At 47.6% G+C, this 15,535-nt stretch overlaps 1 protein-coding gene across 1 annotated transcript in view; it reads left to right on the top strand.

The window, feature by feature from the left end:
• Positions 1-368: 368 nt before the first annotated feature.
• cdh6 (cadherin 6) overlaps positions 369-15,535 on the top strand; it is a 77,636-nt gene continuing 62,469 nt past the window's right edge. The window contains exon 1 of the mRNA XM_076015532.1: positions 369-491. The gene's annotated coding sequence lies outside the window, so the exon portion shown is untranslated. The remainder of the gene's footprint in view (positions 492-15,535) is intronic.

The raw sequence follows: 15,535 nt of genomic DNA, 5'->3' as shown, positions 1-15,535 counted from the left end.
AAAAAGTCAATAAATAGTCACGCAAAGTACAGATAACCGAAAAATCAACTTTCGTTCAGCAATAAATATTTGCACCGCGTTATTTCCCGTCCACCTCTGCGAGGTCAGCACACGCTGCGCGCGGTTTTTTGCTTTGTGGCGCTCTTCCGGGGTGGGCGTCTGCGCGTGCGCGGTTCCCTTTAATCAGCGACGGCGGTTAAGTGTTAACGGCCAATCAGCGGCCGCCTCACCTCCTCAATTTGTTGATTTGGTGAGTGTGCGTGCGACTGTGTGAGAGACTGGGGGCGAGGTGAGAGAGAGACAGGGAGAGAGGGAGAGAGAGAGAGAGAGAGAGAGAGAGAGAGAGAGAGAGAGAGAGAGAGAGGGAGGGAGAGAGAGAGAGCGGAGGAGCGGAGCGAAGGGACACAGCCAGGCGGAGACAGCGGCACTCGGTCCCGGCAGGCAGGCGGGCAGGCAGGCTGACAACAGGGCATCATCCCCGGCACACGGCGGTAAGTGGCACCGCTCCCCTCGCGCGGCTCGGACCCCAAGCGACCCTGTTCACAAACCTCCACTTGTCTTTTTTTATTATTATTATTATTATTATTATTATGGCTTCATTTGCATTGTGTTGTGATTTATTGATTTAGTGCTGTTTTTTTTTTTTTTTTTGCGTGTTGACGATACGATGGTCATTTAAGGGCTACCACGGCTCCGTGATGGCAAAAGTGAGCAAGTTCTCTCGCGCAGCTCCCTCTACACGAACTGTCATGCCAGCGGTTCCCGCATGGATTTTTACATACAATTGGGAAAAGTCGTATATTTTTCCTCTTCACGAGGAAGTTGTTGAGTTTGTTCTTGGTTGTTGGTTTTTTTTTTTTAAACTAGTGTGTGTGTGTGTGTGTGTGTGTGTGCGCGCGCGCGCGTGTGTGCGTGAGATAGATATACATAGAGAGAGATAGATGGCAACTTGTAGCCTATAGTAAAGTTAAGGCAAACACTCACACCTTGATTAATGCGCGGCTTTGTGTGAGTGTGTGTGTGTGTGTGTGTGTGTGTGTGTGTGTGTGTGTGTGTGTGTGTGTGTGTGTGTGTGTGTGTGTGTGTGTTTTAATATACATATTACGATTGAAACAATGCCGCCATTGGGTGAGAAGTTGGTCTCCTTTTAGTCTCCTGACAGTTGCGGCAAAGTGCACGCGAATGAAAATTCTACCCGAGTTGTTTCCGAAAGCATCGCCGTTTATAAGTGTGTCTTTTGTGAGTCTCTTGTCGATGTCCCCCCCCTTTTTTTTTTCCTTTTCTTTTCTTCACCTGTAAATTCGTCCGCACTCTGTGGCGCAGCGCAATTAAAGAGATGATACGCAATTAATGAATCACAGCTGCGCTTTAGGGGCTAAACTTGGTGCCGTGTACGTGATAGATGCGGCTTTTCTTTCATTGCTTTTATTCCCCCCCCCCCCCCCTCTCCTCCTCCTTTGCTTTATTCCCCTCCTCAGTGGGTGAAATATTTTAGCGCTGGAAAATGGGGGCTCGGAACATTAGCGGGGGATGCGAGATTTATATGTCAGTGCTTGAGCAGAGAGAGGGAGGGAGAGAGAGAGGGAGAGAGAGAGAGAGAGAGAGAGAGAGAGAGAGAGAGAGAGAGGAATACTGGTCGGAACGGATCAGCATCATTCCGTTCTTCCTCTATTCTCCCCCTCCTCTCTCTCTCTCTCTCTCTCTCCCTCTCTTTCTCTCTCTCTGACTCCATCTTAGACCTTCCACACCACCACGTTGGCATCTCATCAGAGGACCAACACTCTCAACTATCTATGAAATTCATTCGCCCCCCCCCCTTACATTTTCAGCGATGTTGCGTTCAGGGTCTTGGGATGATGGTCAGGCGGACAGCCACTCACGGCTCCTCTGGCTCGTGTCTTTACACATGGTCCTCGGGCGTCCCCGCGGGCCGTGATGACTTGCTCCTCAGTGGCTGGTGATGAGGGTCTCTGTCATATTGAGTTACACCACAAGCCATCTGCATGTGTGCGGCCTGCGACCGGACAGCTTGAACAGTCGTGGTCGCAGGGCCTGGGTTAAACGGTGACAGCAAATCAGGCCATTCAGGGTGGAGGGAGGGAGGGAGGGCGACCTGCTTGGAGTGGCAGAGCATAGTGGTGGTGGGGGATGGGAGCAACATCTGGGCAGTCAAGATAAATAGATAGGCAGACAATTGGTTGTCTACCTACCAAGTGTGTGGAGATTAGGCTGAGTGACTTGGAGGACAGATCTTTCCCGTGTGTTGCCCACAGGACAGAGCTTCACAGGATGAAATGTGCAACGAGTTCCTAGACGGCCGGCATGCAGAGGTGTCAGCAGACAGCGCCTGCGCCTGGAATGACTCGGTCAAAAACGACAGCAACGCATTTGTAATGTGGATTGCTGGAGACGTTTTTTTCAATCGTTTAGTCGATTAACTTTGAAACCAATTCCTGCACGGCCGCTAATGCGCAGTGCATCTAAAGGTCCAGTGTGTAAGATTCTTAAGAAAGCCCTGGGTGTAAGGAAGCCCCTGATGTTTCTCCTGGGCGCCCTCAGGTGGGCTTCCTTAACCAAGGGTGATGCAAGATGGAAGCTAACGAGGAGCGAGATCCTTGATCTGTGTGTACCTTTTACTGTAGTACTGTGAGTATAGGCATTTACAGGTAGTATGGTAAGTTTTTACCCATACAGAAACCACCAATGAAGCCATATATTACTCACTGGACCTTTAAGAACCCTTTCAGGGATGCAGTGAAATATTTCTTGTACGGTTGAGGGGATTTCCAGTGTGCACGGAGGAGCCCATCATTTATATTCTGTAACGTACATCTTCTGACACGGATGCCTCCAGTAGTGACTGTCTTTGATTGGATGTGGACATCTTCTCTGGATTGTCCGGTGTGTCTCTGCCGCAACCTGATGGGAGACTCTGACAGTTGTCAAGCTGCTCTGGTGCTTCTCGGTGTTGGTGGACTAACTTCTGACCGACTCCAGATGTTGGGGTGTCGTGGAATTTGGAGGAGAAGTTGGATGACAAAGTTCGGCCCGCAGTGCTTGCACGTACCAGGATGCATTGCGAGTGGCCGCTGGGGTCGACTCTCGTAACTACAATAGACGACTTTGTTTCCCTAAGCTCACCCCGAGAGGCGCCGCTGCCTTTCAGGCAGTACGCGGACGGCCGGGTGGTCCTGACCCTCACCTCCAACTGTCTTTAATCTAGAATTAATCACGACTGCTGAATGGCAGACTTTGTTTGAGATGTACAAGAACAAACTGAGTGGCTGAGCCTTGGTGCACACACAGCAGGTTCATTAAACATCTCAAACATCTCCAAGTAGTTCCCCCCCCACCCCATTTGTGGCCTCTGAGTAGCAGCTCCACCTGCCCGTCGTCAAGTTAAACAAAGTGTGAACGGTTACGTTAGAATATAAATAACCCCCCGAAAAATGTTTTTTCCAAGAAATCCTAAGAAACGCTGGTAAGATTTTCCCTCCTTCAGGTTTTTGTGTTGCTGTTCCATCTTTGTTAGGAGCAAGACTACAAAAACAGAAATCTTGGCAGTTGAAACATTTTGAAAATAGTTTCCTGGCAAGAGATGAGAAGTGATGCAGAAATGGTCAGGGCGTTCTTCGTCGTCCTTTATCTTTTTTCAGCAAAACAAAACAACAACAAAACAAAACAATTGCTTTCAAGTGAAGGAGTTGGGAAGTGTTTCCAAAGGAGGAAGGGACACACACACACACACACACACACACACACACACACACACACACGCACACACACCTCCATCAGTAATGGACGCCTGGCCCAGCCTCAGGTGCCTTTGCTCTCTGACACAGTCACGCGGTGTGTGATTTGTAATGCTCTCAGTATCCAGCAGATAATGTGGCATTGTGCCAGTTAAACATTTGCACACAATCAGTGCAAAAAATCAGTGAAGCAATCAATGAAGAGGAGGCTTGTTTGTCCCTCCTCTTTGTTCCAGGTGAAAGTCTTGCTTCAGCACTTTTAACACATTGTAGGCATTCTTTCTTTTTTTTGGGGGGGGGTGGAAGTGTGGAGAGGGGCGGGCGGGCGGGGGAGGGGGGGTAGACCACCACAGCTGTTCAGGCAAGATGAGATAAAAGCACGTAATCCTCTGTATCGCTCCAAACTCAGGCTGGATCTAAGTATAGCGATGCTCATGAGAGGAGCAGAGGAGCCTGAATGAGCGAGTGCTTCAGTGTGCCGCTGCAAAATCACAGCTTGGATATGAGCCTAACGTGTTAGTTATTAAGCTGACTGACTGGCTGACTGACTGACTGACGGAGGACGACCCAAACTGGAGGGAGAGAGAGAGAGAGACAGAGAGAGAGAGAGAGAGAGAGAGAGAGAGAGAGAGAGAGAGAGAGAGAGAGAGCAATACAGGACTCGCCCAAAAACTGGATGAATTGTTCAAGTCAGGTCTGTAAAGAGGAAAACAACCTGTGCCAACTAGGCATGCAAGTGTTAGTTGATTGACCTTAGCGATCGATCGATTGACTGACGCACGAAAATTAATTCATAAGCGGTGATTTTTCATGACAACCTAAATTTCTGTTCTAAATTTGCAAATTTCCCCACCGTGGGATCAATAAAGATCTTCTTCTCCTTCTTCTTCTTCTTCTTCTTCTTCTGCTTCTTCTTTCACAATGTAAAACACATTATTCAATCCTTCAATAATGTTGAGGGGCCAAGGTGACCCAGTTGTACATCAGAGAACAGTGTAAACACCGTCAACATTGATCCTCTGTCTTTAAGTTGACTTCTAATGGCTCACATGTCATCTAAAGAAGTTGTTTAAAAGTAACTTGTTGTAGGTATATTAGGACCCTCCCAGTACCTACAGGTGAATTGCTCTCTCCTGCCACTATACTGTTATAATGATATTAACCACCCGTGTAAAAAAAAAAGTTCAATTAGTTCTGACTGATTTAATTTAATCGATTACATTTTGAATGGACAATGACTTGATAATGGATTCATCGTTAACATCCCCGGTGCGAAGCTACGACGCTGATTTCTCACCGAGGAATCCTCGCTTTTCCGAGCGTGTTTGTTTCGACGCTGTTTCCTTGTCACAAGTCCTCCAGCAGTGACCGTGACAGATGTTGAGATGGCCCCGTGAGTCACCAGTGCTGTGGAAGATGACCTCTTTGCCTCTCATCTCGACTGGAAGTAACTGCCCATGTAGCCGTGCAGATAAGTGTAAGAAGAAGCGCCAACGTCCCTGGGCCTTTACTTTGGAGGACGCCTCTGCGGCAGCCAGGACCCAACCTCTGGTTCTGCTCTACTGGATGAGTTGGAAAATGACATTCAGACTCGACTCTGGATGGTTTTGACCTTCCGAAGCGTCGTTTAGTTAAATTTCAAGGGCACGTTTCGCACGGACTCTTTGGTGCGGCGCACCGTGCCTCCGTCACAGGCCACGCCCCCCTGGGAAGCGGGAGAAGACGAAAGCGCTGCGGTCTTTGGTCAACTTGTGAGAGAGGTGTTTTGGTGCCTGCGAGCCGGGCTGACAGAAAACAAACCAACGCAGCAGCGTCCCAAGAGACAAAAGCAGTCAAGGGTTTGGCAGCACTTCAAACAAAAAGTTCAGAACCAAGAAAAAAAAAAAAGAAGAAACGTCCGATTGACGGACGACCCGAGAAAAACGTAAATTCATTATTAAATACATGATGTCAACGTTGACGTTGCTAACGTGGCGTTAGTCCACGAAACATTGTTGTTAGGAGTTATGACTCACGGCAGGAAGTGGTGGAAAGCTACGACTGTACGCTCCATAGAATAAGTTGCATCTGTCAAAAAACAAAATGGGTCATGAAGAGGGAAAAAAATACATTACATACGTTGTGACTGTGTACATTTGCCATTAACAGATTACCATATCATTACCATATTGCCATATCCCATGCCTATTCATTTTAGTTTGCAGTGTATTGGGTCAGTCAGACTTATTGTATGGTTAAGACATTTAACCTAAAAAAATAACTGACTTTTATTTATTTATGTTTTTCACCTCTTTTTCAGTAGACCATCACAGCCCATAATGGACAGGTTCATTTTGTGTGTCTCAGGAAATTTTAAGTTAGAAGTCATTTTATTGATTTCATTTTATTTATTTTGTGTGAAACCGTTCACCCAACTGAAATAAAATGTAATTTTTTTCTTAAAAAGGAAACAAATTGCTTGTTTTTATTAAGTGATCAGTATTATTTTCTATTGTATATCTATAATTGGGCTTTACTTAAGCAAACATATATTTTTATCCGATTAATCGATTAATCGATTACCAAAATATTGGATAGCTGCAGCCCTAATGAGAATGTCTACTGTGCGTCTTCCATCTTGCATCTTCCAAACGTGAGCTGTCTTTGGTGAGGTGTTGACGGGAAAAAAAAAAAAAAAAGTTTCATAGTTGCACTAAAACCCCCGCTAGAGATGAAGGGGCCCTTAAGATCCGTGTGTTGTGGAACTCAACATTTGGCCACGTGCACAATCAAAGCAGCATGTTTACCACCCACAGTTGTTTGTGATGTGTAGCTTTCATATCTTCAGACTGCCAAGTGAATCTTAAAAATGTGCTGAGGCTGTTGGCGGATAAAACTCTCAATGATTTTCATGGGTTACCTGAAGAATTTATGATATCTCTGAGTCTTGCATATCATGATCGTGTTGGTGTTACTTCTGAAATTGATCTTCTCAGTGGTTGCACTCAAGGCAAGTTGTCACGCGGCCCTTTCTCTCTCTCTCTCTCTCTCTCTCTCTCTCTCTCTCTCTCTCTCTCTCTCTCCCTCTTTCATAAATCTTGGGCTCTGAATTGAATTGAAATGTTTTGCTTCCATAGTTAGACCCAAATAAAAATAAAGGTGATTGGGCACACAGAGCTTGGGTGGTGGTGAGGTAGTTGGGAGGTGAAAGATGTGGACGTCGGTTCCCCAAGCAGAGTCTTTTGCAGGTCATCTCAGACATATTGGAGAAAATGTAGTGGACCGACAATATTGGTCGACCTTTGCCTGCGGCAGTCGTTGTTGCGTTGCCAGGAGCTAAATGACACCTCGTCTGTGATGCCTGACTGGGTGAGGAGTCGTTAGCGGCTTCAGTGCTATCGCGGTGTTTCAGAGACGGTGGGGAGATACAAATAATGGACTGAGTGGTATCAGATGTCACGACTTGTCCCAGAAAGCAGTGAGTAACGCGTAGAAGCACACGTGATGTCACGCAGCCCACATCAGCCGCCGCACGCTGTCATTAAATTATAGAGGCTCACCGTGCAAATGAAGTCCTGAAAGCTCATTGTGTGCTAATTAAAGCTAATGTTTGACAAGCGCCGAGCACCACTCTCTCCCTCCCTCTCCCTCTCCCTCTCCCTCTCTCTCTCTCTCTCTCTCTCTCTCTCTCTCTCTCTCTCTGTGTCACACTTCCCTGGAATGATTGTTGACTTCTCCTTCCTGAACTGCGAGCGTCTATCAACACCTCTGCTTGTGGAATTCTGGAGAACGTTTGAATGCAGCGTTTTTGTGGCCGTGATAAAAGAGTGCAGCAGCTCACACATGGAAAACATACATTTCTATGGAGAGCAGGCAAGATTACCTGTGCTGGGCCAGTTGCGTGGCTTGGATTAAGATAAATGAATCTCCATGTTTGAAGGTGTGTCTAATACTGACATCAGTTACTTGTTAATTGGAAACGTTGGAATGTCTCCTTAGCCCATGTACGTTGTGTGATTGTGGTGCAGCCTAATGAAAGAGTAGCGTCGTTTTAGCATTTTTTTCACAATAAAAGCCCCTTGGTGTAGTTGCAAACTGATTAATTCTATTCTATGGGTAAATACAAATGAGGTCAACAGTTTTCCTAAAAGATGACTTTGTAAAGAAATGTCAACTCTTCATCATCATCACTCACATCCATAGACAGTCACCCACGGCTGTTGCATATCCTGGCAACAACACTCTGACTTTAAGTTGGAGAGAAAATACAACTCAACGCAAATCTGAGGCGTTTTTCCGGGAGTGGAGTGAGTGAAACTGTAGGAGTTGGAATCTGACAGCTCACCTCTGATGGAACGTGGACTGGATGAAGCTTGTTGTCGTTCACACTAGCAGCGCACTGTGAAAGGAGGGACTGAGTGGGAAGATTGTTTAGTTCCTGAACCCACAGCTTTGCCTCCGTCTTGTCTCGCACGCTGTAAAAAGCAGCCGAGCCGCACGCAGACAATGGACTCACGCCGGAGACTTTCCTGTCGTATTTGTTTGTGGCTAAGTGTTCCCTTTCTTCAGGCCTTTGTTCACTTTAATTGGGGGTGAAAAGAGGGCGCAGTGTTTGTGTTGGGGTGGGGCTGCTGGCTGCAGAGCAGTTAATAGACTCCCCCGCAAAGTCACCGGTGCTGTTCCTGCTGTCGGTCGCCCGCTCCTCTCTCCAGTGGCTGCAGAGCAGTTCAGCTGGAGCGAGGGAAAGGTCAAGTTGCACTATTCCATTGCTTTCTTGATAGGGCTTCATACTCACTGGCTGGCTGCTGCTGCTGCTGCTGGTGGATGTGCTGTTACAAGAGAAACACAGTGTGACTTCATGACAGTGCAGGAGAACGAACGGCAGCTCTGAGCTTTGCTGTGTAAAGACATTGAAGAGGAAAAACACAAGCAGTGTGTTTGATTATGGCCAATGACCAGGGATGCAAATCATCCGTGAATGCATTCGTCGTCAGTTGATTGAGCTTATTGATCGATTAACGATTCATTGATACGCGGCGATTTTTCCTGAGAACCTAAACTTCACAATGAAAAATGTGCAAGGAAGACATTATTGAACCCTTCAATAATGTTGAGGGTCCAACGTGACCCAGTTTTACATTAGAGAAAAAATAAAAACAGCCCAAACATTTATCTTCTGACTTCAGGTTGACTTCTAATGGCTCACATTAGTTGTTTGTAGGTTGTAGGTATATTACGACCATCTCAGTGTCTACAGGTGAATTGCTCTTTCCTGCCACGACGCTGTTACAATGATATTAACTAAAGTAAAACATTTTCAATTGATTGCAATTTCATTTATTAATCGATTAAAATCTTAATCCAGAATTCACGGACAGTTGATTATTGTTCACATCCCCAGCAATGACCCACAAGTTCTGTATACATTCCAGTTGTATGTCACAGTCAGATGGACATCACTGAAATACATATTGGCTGTAATTCTGCCTCTCTGCCCTCTCTGCCCACTGCTTGTGGGATAATGTGATGGATTCATGAGTCAGTCTGAATTAATAGCTGCGCTTTGCTGTGTAAAGGACAATAGCCGAGGACATGATGCCAAGTGCTATCTACTCTGTTGGATAACATACTGTCCAAAACACTCCTCTTTCATCCACCACCCACTGACACCAGCATGAGCTTCGCTCTCACTCATCTCCAGCTCATCTTCCATTTCCTGCTGCCACTGAACCTCCTGAGGAGGCTGCAGGCTTTGGTGGACTTTGACAGCGCTAGAGTGCGTCGGACTGCTCGTCGTTGACCAGTGAGTCTCTTAAAGGTCCACTGTGTCATCATATTGGTAAAATCTTTAAATTCGGCCCATAACTACGTAAACAACGTGTGTACTCGCAGTACAATAGAAGTCATTTGGTTTTCCTACCCTTAGAATGGTTCTCGTGTACATGTAATAATACACATATCGCAAGGGTTTTGCTCCCATCTTGCACCGCCTGATTTCTAAGGAAGCCCGGTGTGGACAATCCAGCTGCCTGACAGCATAGCGTTTCATAATTATGCTCAATGCTTCAAATGAACCACAGAAGAAGGTGGTGCCGAAGGTGGAGGTGTCCAGGTTTGTGTGCGCAGGCCACCGTAGCTCACTGGCAAACTCGGGGGGGAGTGAAAGACGCTGCAATCTAAAGTAAAAACCACTTGATGTTGCTGTTTCTTCTTCATATTACACACCTCACCTTTAAAACTAAAAATGTGTGACTTTATCCGCTAAACCTCCTTTTGGTGAGCGACTAAAAGAACCGCTGAAAGAATCTGACTGTCACTCCTTGTCACGGGAATATTGACATCCCCCTCAGCGCTGCTTTCATTCCATCTGCTGGCTGTTGCTTATTGCAGCGTCAGAGTGCAATGATAAGATTTGCTGATGAAGGTGCCAGCAGGAGGTGTGACTGCATGCCTGCTCCCACCAGTGTTTAGGTGACACTTTCACAAGTGCAAGAACTCAGAAGGGGAATACGTGCTGATTTCTACAGGAGGAGGAGGAGGTGGTGCAGGTGGAGGTGGTGGTGGTGGCTTCAACTCAAAATGTGCCAGCCAGTCCTGCCATGCAGACACACCACCAGTTGCCTGTGCTTGCTGAGTGACCCTCTGCCTGTTGCTGCTCTGATCACACAGATGCATAATGAGGGTCATAAGTTTTCCCAGCTCTGAGAAGCTCTCAAACCCTCACAACAATAACAAGCTGCTACTTGGACACCCCCTGCCGATGGTGAGGTTGCGTGAGTGATAACCATCTTGTGTGGAGATGAGGAGATCACCTGCTGCCATAGAAGGGTGCTGACTCATTTCCATCAGCTGTGGTTCCATCATGACAGTTTTTCGCAAAATAAAAGCCATGGTTTCTGAAAGTTTCGACAAAGCCAAATTGTGATTCGCAGGTGTTTCCATTGAACGGTGTGAAGCGCATAATAATTCTCATCAATTCTGGTAAACTTGTATTGTCTGGTAAACCTGATGCAGCCTGGAATTTGGAAGCGTTGGGTTGAACTTTGTGTTTATTTCCTTGTGGTGCTGGAGTCAGTCGGGCTGCTGCTCTAAGCTGATAGAGACCAGGCTGATAGCCTCTCAGCGGTGGCCACGCTGCTTATTAGTGGTCACTTTCAGATGTGACACAGACGTGAGGGCCCTGGAAACTGCAGCTAGCTGAACATAAATATTTGATTGTTCCTTCTGGAAGGAGAAGGGATTCTTTCTCCCTGCCCAGGGCTGGAAAACAGCTTTCAAATTGGATTTGTTCCTTGTGGAAGAGATTAAGATAAAACTGCAGTGATTCCCAGTGCTTGAAAGGGGATTGTAATGTATAGAACACGCAGGCAGCGTGAACACCAGGCGCTCTCTCCAGAGTGGGGAGACCCAAGATGTCGATCTCCACGGGCCTGTGTTTGGGCCGGGCTCGGTTCTCTCCGCATCTTTTTCTTCCACCCTCTGCACCGACAGCCGAGGTCCTTACAGTGAACACACAGTGGTTTACAAGGGCCCGTGTTTGCTCATTTGCATGGTAATAGGCCCGCCGCATTCCAAAGAAGAGTGACAAAAGCACTGTCTGGTCTGTGTGTGCGTGCTCCTGCTGTTTCTGGGCTCTGTGGCAGCCATAAAACACTCGTTCTCATGATAAAATGCTGCCGCCGAAGAAAGGAAAGCAAACAGGCCTTTGTGAGCGCAGCGTCGCACAGACAGCCCCGGGAAAACAGCTCTTTACTTTGGAACTCGCTTTTGTTTAGCGGATGGGTTCAATTTCCCTCTCAGAGAGTTACCTGGACACCTAAATATATATATATGTTTACATATATATATATATATACATAACTGAAAAAGAAATCTCTATTCTATCTAATCTCTATTTATTAACACTTTTCAAACAAAGAAAACGGAAACTAACACCACCCCAACCCACCAACTCACCTTAACCCAGCCACCCATCCACACGGCGGAAACGGTCGGTGTAATAACATGGCAGGGCACTGAGGAACCATCATTTTATGAACTTTTTTATTCTATTTTGCCTTTATTATTATTATTATTATTATTATTATTATTATTATTATTATATACCAGTGAAGTCCCTTTGAGATTAAAAACCTCCTTTCCAAGGCAGCCCTGGCCAAGAGGCAGCAACACTTAAAAATGTTGACAGCAATTTACAATCAACAGTGGCAGTAATAAGAGGGGAAAACCCACCTCTAGGGGGCAGCGTCCACGCTGACCACATTTACTGCGCAGCTTCATCGGCCTGAGCTCAAAATTGGGTTTTCTCATTTAATGGGACTCCTCGGCCCAGTTTACGTGCGGCTGAGAAAATCGAATGATTCGCGGGAACGTGTCCTCCTCCCCAACACTAGGGGGCGATGTCAGTCTTACGAAGCAGCTCTACAGAGAGGTCCATACGGGTGTGGGATCAAATCCCTTTCAGCTCATTGAGAGCCGACACTTCAGACCCTGGATGAAGGACTTTATCTGACGTCTCTTCACGTTGTGTCTCTTGAACTTTGGAGTTCCAGCATTCATCTTCTGACACGGAGGAGCAACACTTCCTCCCGTGCAGCTCACACGTCGCTGGAATGAATGGAAGTCGATGATTCATTTTGAAAAGTGTCCGCCCACGTGGACGAGGGTGCGTCAGGGTGTCGCTGCTGCTGCTGCTGCTGCTGCTGCTTTGTGATGAAGGCTGCTGTGATCATCGTCTTCTCATCCTGCTGACCCCCCCCCCCTCTGACCAGCAACCCACCCCCCAATCCCGAACCAGGCGCCGCCGCTCTTCATTACATAACATTGCAAATCCTGCGGGACCATCTGGTAGCGGCGACACTGTCTGTCACTAATTGTGCTCGATGAGCGCGGTGACGGTCATCTGAAGCCGAGGTCCTTACAGGGAGCCTTCTGACCGGACCTCAAACCACAGATTGAGACACACCAGGGATACACACCAGACTCTCTCTCTCTCTCTCTCCCTCTCTCCTTGTATCTCTCCCTCTTCTACACACACGCACACACGTTTCAACTTCTATTATCTCCCCTTTGTTCAGATGAAAGCAGCTCAGGTTGCGAGGTGGGGGGGGGGATTAGGCCGCTCGGGACTTTGTAATTGCTGGGAAGGGGTCACCCAGTAAGTGCATGTCTGTGTGTATGTGTGTGTTGGGGTCAAGCGTGGTGGGGGGTGGGGGGGTGGGGGTGGGGCAGGGATTACGTGACCCTCCATGTCCATGTCCTGCGGTGCGCTCTGCCAGTCCACTGTGGAGCATTAGAGCCCTGCTAAAAGCCTCGCTGCATTGTCCTGCGCTGCAATGATGTGCCGCCGCTCCCAGATCAACTTTAAACCTGTCACTCACATCCACGCTCTGGTGTCAGTCTGCATGCATTACCGCCGTTGGACGAGTGCGTTCGGCACTGTTTATGTAGGTCATTGACTCACCCCCCCCCCCCCCCCCCCCCACACACACACACACACACACACACAGTTAATAGATTTCTGCATGTAGAGTCCAAAAATCCTAAATTCACGGCAAGGTCCACAGCAGAGCCGCCAGCCGCAGGCTCTCCAAGCTGGAGGTGCTGCTGATAGGAGCTGCGCTTCCATCACCCCCTAGAATTTACCCAAAGCTAAATATGGCCATAATAAAAGCTGGTGATGGACACTAAAGCTCCACTTGGAAAAACCTCTCACATATGGCTGTGGTTTTCCACACGGATCCATACGGAGGAGGACTATCGCAAAAGTCTCATGGAAACACTTTCTTGGCGGACGTGACGTACGGGGTCACGTGACCAGTTGACTGACCAGTGAAAATGGAGCGTTATGATTGGACGGAGGAGGAGACAGAGTATATTCTTTACAACAACATGTAACAACCATTCTGGACGGCAAGCAAACGCAAGCAAACGAAAGTGAAATCTCGTGATTTGAGGAGATTTTTTTGGAAGAATTGCAACGCCTGCAAATCGTAATTGTAGAAATTTCAGCAATGTGGCTTTGATTTTGCGAGAAGCTGTCATGGAAACGCTGCCGTTGGTTTGCAGGGAACCGCTCGCGTCGTCGCCACGTCTCTGTTGCAACAGGTGCAGCCTAAAGATTGGGAAGTGTGGGTTGAAGTTTGTGTGCGTAGCAGGAGCGCTGCTTAGCTTGTGGTGCTGGAGTCAGTCGGGCCGCTGCTCTAAAGTACAATCGCAATTGTGGAAATCTTAGAAATATCGCTCTCGCAGCGACCGCCGGGCCACGGAGCCGGGACGCAGCGCCGAGCGAAGGTCCCGCGCTTTCATAGGCTCGTTTGCCCTGAAAACGAGGTGGCGCCGCCGGCCGAGTGATTCCGGGTCAGCGGCTGCGCCGCGGAATGGCGAGCAGGCGCGCGAGGATTCATTGATTTGCTGAAACATCGAGTGGCCTGGAAAGACGGCGTGCAGACCTTTGCGGTGGGTGGTGGTGCTGGAGGACGACAGGAGGGCTGGTACACACACTGTGGAGATCAGCCTGTCAACTCAGCCGCTTCCTTTGCTCTTGCCTGCTGCTCTACGGATGCTGTTCCACTGCTGCACGTAATGCGCTGAGTGATACGAGTTGATTTCCTTTATTTTTTTTTTGCATCCATCTGCAAGCACCAAACACCATATCTAACTTTCTGTAAATTGCACACATGCATCAAGGCTGAACATCTTCCATATTTTTCTGTGACTTGTACGTAGCCTCAGAAAAGCACAACCTTGTTATCCGTGTTGTGTTTATATTGTGCGTTATCGACTTGTTGCTCTATTTTCTCACACGGTTTCCTCTTGTACGGCATTAGCACCGGCTGCTATTGCAGTCACTCCACCCTCATAGTGACAATAAAGGCTTTGTGTTCCACTATGTTCTATTATACCACAAACATTGGTTCAAGTGCACCAGCTGAAACCACACTGTGTAAGGTTCAGGTCTGCTGGATTATTGGAATTCCCGCCAGCGTTTAATCTGAATGAATGTCCACCGTCTCTGATGCGATAACTTCATACTTATTATTACTGTCCTTGTTCTTTATTTCTGTTTCTAGTTGCATGTTACTAGAAATAATAAATGATCAAAAGCCACATCTGCCCGCGTGTATTTGCATTTAGATTGCTTTGATGTGCATTTCACTCAAATTCGCCCTCGCGCTCCTCGCTTTGGAACTTTTTCGTATATCACTTGAGGACTCGGCTCACTGCCGCGTTCACTGTGATCGTTGGCCACCGCTGCGTTCATAGTTTTGTTTTCAGGGAAGCAGGAGAAATTCCGGCGACATTATTGGATACGCCCCGGTTGCATTAAGAGAGGCTGCTGCTGCGGCGGAATTCTGGTTGGGAATGTGAGTTTCATGGGTGAAGTTCAGAGGAGTTCAGCGCACAGTGTTTTGTGTTGCCCTCGGAGGGTAAATATCCTGGACTGGGAAAAACATTTCTCACAGTTTCATGTGGCCATTAATGCCGTTTGTCTTTCTTCTCCTTGTGAAGCCCCTTTGTTCTCTAACAAAATGTCATGAGAGCACACGCTGCTCTCACACTAATGTGGACCTGAAGGAGTTGCAGGTCTTTGTGCTCGCTGCGATGGATTATTGAAGCTCAAATTCTTCATTTGAAGAGACATGTGAGGCGTTGATGTTCTGTTCTGTGTGGTCTCTGGCCGCTCGGCAGAGCCGGGCCGCGTCGATACCGAGAGACTCGGGGTTCAGGATGCAGTGTGTTGGCCCGTGGATCACGTGTGCGCGTTTGTACATAGGATGTTTCGAGGTTGTTGAGCGGAGCCG

The sequence above is a fragment of the Nelusetta ayraudi genome, unplaced genomic scaffold, assembly GCF_046127955.1.
Source record: "Nelusetta ayraudi isolate G7.1 ecotype Tasmania unplaced genomic scaffold, CSIRO-AGI_Nayr_v1 ptg000190l, whole genome shotgun sequence".
NCBI lineage: Eukaryota > Metazoa > Chordata > Actinopteri > Tetraodontiformes > Monacanthidae > Nelusetta > Nelusetta ayraudi.
This window is presented reverse-complemented; position numbering and strand designations above follow the sequence as displayed.